A 6,928-nucleotide genomic window follows, 5' to 3' on the forward strand; every position below is an offset into this window, starting at 1 on the left:
AACTATAAAGAAAGTGAAAGTACAAAAATCCCCGCTCTCTTCCTTTTACAGGGGAGCGTCCCTTTTTTATGAATTTCCCGCTCTCTTCCTTTTACAGGGGAGCGTCCCGCTATTAGCTTGCGGATTCCCACTTTACCTGGGAACTTACCGGTGCACCACCCTGACTGCTGAAAGTTCTGGATCCTGGGTTCGAGGAATATAATTCCCCGTCCGGGCCACCAATTGTCGCGACCCCTCGCCGGCAAGGGAAAACACGACACAGGATTCTTCCTTCAGCAGTTTATTCAGGCCTTGATTCAAGTATCATCTTGTAGCGACCCGTGCCCGCCACGCCCAAGCACAGCCTAATAAAGCCTCCCGCATACCAATCCTAAGCTGCCACGTGGACCTTTCTCATAGGGTGGTAAGGGATTGCGTGCCAATTCTCCATAAAAGGAGTTGTTTATCACAGGCCACAGTGGAAGCTGGCGCCATCTTCTAATGGCGGCCACGGTCTAATTAGAACAGCTCACCACATGTTGGGAAAAGGGTACACTTATACATTGCTTGTGGGACTGCAAATTGGTGTGGCCAATTTGGAAAGCAGTATTGAGATTTCTTGGAAAGCTGGGAATGGAGCCACCATTTGACCCAGCTATTCCCCTTCTCGGTCTATTCCCTAAAGACCTAAAAAGAGCATACTACAGGGACACTGCTATATCGATGTTCATAGCAGCACAATTCACAGTAGCTAGATTGTGGAACCAACCTAGATGCCCTTCAATAGATGAATAGATAAAAAAAATGTGGCATTTATACACAATGGAGTATTACTCTGCACTAAAGGATGACAAAATCGTGAAATTTGCAGGGAAATGGATGGCATTAGAGCAGATTATGCTAAGTGAAGCTAGCCAATCCCTAAAAAACAAATGCCAAATGTCTTCTTTGATATAAGGAGAGCAACTAAGAACAGAGTAGGGAGGAAGAGCATGAGAAGAAGATTAACATTAAACAGGGACGAGAGGGGGGGAGGGAAAGGGAGAGAGAAGGGTAATTGCATGGAAATGGAAGGAGACCCTCATTGTTATACAAAATTACATACAAGAGAAAGTGAGGGGAAAGGGAAGAAGAACAAAGAAAACAAGGGGGAGAAATGAATTACAGTAGATGGGGTAGAGAGAGAAGATGGGAGGGGAGGGGAGGGGAGGGGAGGGGAGGGGGGATAGTAGAGGATAGGAAAGGCAGCAGAATACAACATACACTAGCATGGCAATATGTAAAACAGTGGATGTGTAACCGATGTGATTCTGCAATCTGTATATGGAGTAAAAATGGGAGTTCATAACCCACTTAAATCAAATGTGAGAAATATGATATGTCAAGAACTATGTAATGTTTTGAACAACCAATAATAAAAAATTTTTTAAAAATGAGGGAGAAATTAAAATATTGCAAAATAAAAAATGTTGAGGCTGTTCAATATTTCTGAACTTAAGAAATTCAAAGAGGGACTCTGAGTGTTTGAAATAAAAGAATGATAGTTACTTGGACTCATACAAAAAATTATTCTCTCTTTATAAGGTATATACATGGAAAAATATAAAGCTAATATTACTGTACTTTTGATTTGTATCTCCTTATTTTATTTTCAACAGAATTTTAAGTGTAACTACTTAAACATAATTCAAATATGTCTTAGTGAGTTTATAATGTATAACAACATAATTTGTAACATCAATAACATTAAATGGTAGAGGAATCTGGCTGTTAGGGATCAAGTTTTCATATTCAATTGAAGTTAAATTGGTATTAATTTAAAGCACATTGGTAAAATGTCATGAAGTTACATGAAATCCTCATAAAGAACATATCTATATAGTATGTACAAAATAATGTAAATATATTTACATTACCACATAATGTGTTTATTTTTTGAAACTTGAAGTAAGTGATTTAAAAAAAATGAATAACAATGAAGGTAAAAGATATTGTCAGAACAAATAACAAAATGGCAAAAGTAACTCCTTCCCTCAATTTTTATGTTAAAGATAAATGGTTTAAATTATTCAAGAAAATGAAATAAATTAGAAGAATTTTTTAAAACAAGATTCAAGTATATGGTGTCTTTAAGAGATTCATTTCATCTATGTATACCTCTATAGGTTGAAAGTGAAAATGGAGAAAATGTTTTTCATGAAAATTCTAATCAAAAGAAGGCAGGAGTATTGATACTAATATCAGATAAATAAACTTCAAGTCAAAACTGCAACAGTAAGTTAAATACTATATAATTATAAAGGGGTAAATTTGCCATAAAAATATAACAATTAAAAACATACTTTCACCAAATATTAGCATTCCAAAGCATATACAAGTATTGACAGAATTTTTGGGATGAATTACCCTACAATAATAGAAGGTGATATCAATGTTCTACTTTCAATAATGTCTAGAATAACCAGACATATTATCCATAGGGAAATACAGAAACTTAACATCACTATAACTAATTTTGTTCAATATAATTATTGAACAAAAATTCTACACTATTTCCTGATAAAAATCACTGAGTGCCTGGGGATAAAAGGAAACATCCTCAATAAGATAAAGACCCTACTTAAAGCACACAGCTAATCTATACTCAACATGATGACTTTTCCCATTAGATCAAGAATGAGAGAAGTCTGTACTTGGCCTATTTTGTCAACATAGTACTAGGAGGAACAATTAGGCTACAAAAAGAAAAGGAACTCAAAATTTTAAGGAAGTAAAAAATTTCCTCCATTTGCAAACAGGATAATTTTATATGTAGAAAACTCCAAAATTTTCACCTGAAAAGGAAAATAATAGCAGTAGTAAATGCAATTTGAAAAGATACAGGATACAAAACAAACACACTAAAATCAGTTGTGTTCCTCTCTGTTGCCAACGAACAAACATGACAAAGAAAATACAAAAAGAACAACAACATCAAAAAGAATACATATCTCAAGGGGGAAAAAAAAAACCTACATAACCAAGGAGACCAAAAATTTGCACTTTGAATTTGAAGTGGTGCAGTTCCAATGGAACACTGTATGTAGTGCCTTGTAGAATTAAACATAGTTACTCTACCATCCAGCAATTACACTTCTACATATATACCCAAAATTACTGAATGCAAAGACTTGAACAGATTCCTTGTTTACCTGTGTTTATAACACTATTTTCAATAAGCTAAAGATAGAGAAAACCCTGGTGTCCATTGACAAATCATTGGATAAACAAAACAAACAATAAATTTTATTCAGTCTTAAAATGGGATAATATTCTGATACATGCTACAACCCTGAGGAAACTACATTAAGTCACAAAAGGACTAACACTGTGTGAATCCTCTTATTTGAGTTATTTACAGTAGTGAAAATCATAAAGACAGAAAATGGAGAAGTGGTTGCCATGGGAGGGGCAAAGAGGACAAGGAGGAGCTTGTGTTTAATGAATGGCATGTTTGAGCTTGGGAAGATGAAAAGGTTCCAGAGATGGATGGTGATGGCTGCACAGCAATACCAGTGTACTTAATGCCGCAGAACTGTACACTTGAAACAGTCAAAATTGTGGATTTTAGATTATGTACATTTTACCCTTAAAAAAATACCACCACCCCAAAAGGCAAATACTATAAAAACACATTATAATGCAAACTCACATATCTTCTCCAGAGAATCAGTGATGCAAGAGAATAGCCTAATAAAGATGATGTTAGAAATAGAGAAAGAAGCCATGTTAGTGGCACACAACTCTAATCCCAGCATCTCGGGAGGCTGAGGCAGGAGGATCACGAGTTCAAAGCCAGCCTCAGCAACTCAGTGAGACCCTGTCTCTAAATAAAATACAAAAGAGGGCTGGGGATGTGGCTCAATGGTTAAGTGCCCATGAATTCTGTTCCCAGTGCCAAAAAAGAAAAAAGAAATAGAGAAAGAATGTCTCATTTAATACTGTTCAAACTGAAGCAAACACTATAGCAGCTAAATAAAGTAATTCAGTTCATATTTTTTAGCTCAGAAGGCTTAAGTTTAAAAAATAAAAGACAGAAGAGAGAGAGGGAGGGAGAGAAAGGAGAGAGAAAATGACAACTTGTAGAATAAAAACTAGCATTCAATGCCAATGCCAATTAGAGAGAAGGGAGCTCTGGAAGCAGGTGGGTCTTGTCAAGGTGTTCCAGACAGAATGGGTGTACTACAATGTCCTACAAGGCTGTAGCACCCTGCCTGCTTTGCATCTGCTACAGTGCAGAGTAGTCTTTTTCTGGGTGGTAAGGTCGCATGTATTGGAGATATACATCACTGCCTGGCATCCATGCCTGATTCAGTCTCTTGACAGCTCATCCTGCCTCTCCACAGATGAAGGCCTAAGCTCTAAATTGACAATTCTCAAAATCGTTCTGAAATCCTTCTATGTGAGAAAGACCCTGCTAAACCCTCCTCTGTCCTGCTGTTCTCTGGGTTGACATGGGCAGATCTGAGGGGCTAATCATAGGTGATATAAACAGACATTTTCTTTCCCCATGTTTATGGTTTAAAGGGTCATTGCATAAAAGCAGTCATATTAAACTCCCAGAGGAAAAATTCAGTCCTGAACCGAGCTGTGCTATTATTCATTCAGTTCTCCCACCCTTTAAGCAGACATTTTAGGCTTACTCTGCCTTTTCCTTTATCTATTAATAAAGAAAATTATAGAACTCCATCCACAGTTGATACTTAATGGCAATGCCACTTGAAATGTGCTGATTAGGCCATTGTGGAAAGAACCTTAGCAATCCTGCCTCCTGTCTGCTTCAGGGGAAAAAAAATTACCAAGATTGTTGATATGCCTGTTTGATGTGATTTATTCCTCTTCTTTTTTCTTTTTTTTTTCTTGGTGGTGCTGGGGAATTGAACTCAGGGCCTTGTGCATGCAAGGTAGGCACTCTACCAACTGAGCTACATCCCCAGTTCCTGATGTGATTTTCATGAGGTGTATGTCATAGTTTTCTACCACTGCTTTTATTCATATCATTTGGGAGAAAGAGTATGCTCACCAGTCCTCCCCACACCAGCTTGCACACTAGTTTTAACATAAAATACATTCGTAAAATAATGTTTTTTAGTTAGACTGTTAGGACTCTCCATCATTTCCATGGCTCATTCTTGGAGAAAGTTCCTGTCCCCTCCAAACTACATTTACACCCACTATATGTCAGAATTATGGTGCAAACCAGAGACAGTTTCAGCTTATAGATAACAGCTTCACTTTGCACTGAGATCTTGGACAGGTTTTTAGTATCATCTGCCTTCTTTCCTGTACTCTTGATGTCTAATTTGCTAATTCATACAAATATAGTTCCTGCCAATATATAGTGCTGCAAAATGTATGCACATTTTACGAAGAGTAAAATTGCAGAATCTAGTCATTTAGTGTTTGGGATTAGAGAAAGCTCAGAGTTGTAGAGATTAAGAGGTAGAACAGCACTCATAGGATAACACAAAGGCTATGCTTTTCCTGCCAGAAGCCTGTGAGGCTTGTATATTGGTTTTAAAGTCACACTGTTTGGGATTGATTCCCAGAGTTAACATCACTGGCTATGTGACTTTAGTAATGTTGCTTGTCTTCTCTGTGCCTTATCTGTTTTTTATCTATAAAATAAGGTAGATAAATCCATTCATTATTAGAGACCAATAAGTTAATTCACATGCAATACTTAAGTATTTGGTAAATTTTAGCTACAGCAATCAAACTAAGTTCGGGATCAAGCAGACTTACTTCTAATTCTAAATCCTACACTTAGACATTTAAATACATAAAACCTCCTTTTTCTTCTATTCAAAGCAGAGGCAAGAAGGTAATATAATGAGTCCATGTCTGTTGTGATACTAACTTTTTCATCACGATTGCTGGTAATTTGAGTTTTCTCTCTCCTTCTCTTCATTAGTGTAGCTAAGGGTCTGTCAATTTTATTTATTTTTTCTAAGAACCATCTTTTTGTTTTGTCAGTTCTTTCAATTGCATATATACACAACGGAATTTTACTCAGCAAGAAAAGAGAACAAAATCATGGCATGTGCAGGTAAATGGATGGCGTTGGAGAAGATAATGCTAAATGAAGTTAGCCAATCCCAAAATGCCAAAATGTTTTCTCTGATATAAGATAGGACTGACTCATAGTGGGGTAGGGAGGGGGAGCATGGGAGGAATAGATGAATTCTAGATAGGGGAGAGGGGTGGGAGGGAAAGGGAGAGGGCAGGGGATTAGCAAGAATGGTAGAATGTGATAGATATCTTTATCCAAAGTACAAGTATGAAGACATGAATTGGTGTCAAAATACTTTATATACAACCAGAGATATGAAAAATGGTGCTGCATACATATAATAAGAATTGTAATGCATTTCACTGCCATTTATTTTAAAAAAATCAATAAAAAAAGAGTCCATCAGGTAATATACATAAAAGTGTTATCACAGTAGTGGGCATCTAATAATGAATAGCTCTTTATAAACATGATGATAATATATTTAAAATAAAAGGTTGGTGTTTTCTAACCTCCCACTGTCCCAGTGTATTAAGTTGGCATAAAATACATGACAATAGAAGGAAAAGCAGGTCATTTCACCTACATTAGCTAAAATACTCTGTGCTTTGAAATCCACCCACATTTGAAATTAGCAATTAAAACAGTTGCCATCCACTCAATATATTCTTACTCATCACACACTGTCATGGAGTGTGGTTGAATCCTAGAAACATGTCCTTCTGTAGTAATTACTACTTCTGTTTTTTTGATAAGCTGACCCAGGCAGAGGATACACAGCTCATGCATGGCAAATGCTGAATATATATATTTATATATATATATATATTCATGTTTTAGTGACATCTGTCCCAAACTAAAACAAATGCCCTCTATGATTGTTTTTGAGATTATATA

Source organism: Marmota marmota, unplaced genomic scaffold (assembly GCF_001458135.2).
Source record: "Marmota marmota marmota unplaced genomic scaffold, marMar, whole genome shotgun sequence".
In the NCBI taxonomy this organism is placed as follows: Eukaryota; Metazoa; Chordata; class Mammalia; order Rodentia; family Sciuridae; genus Marmota; species Marmota marmota.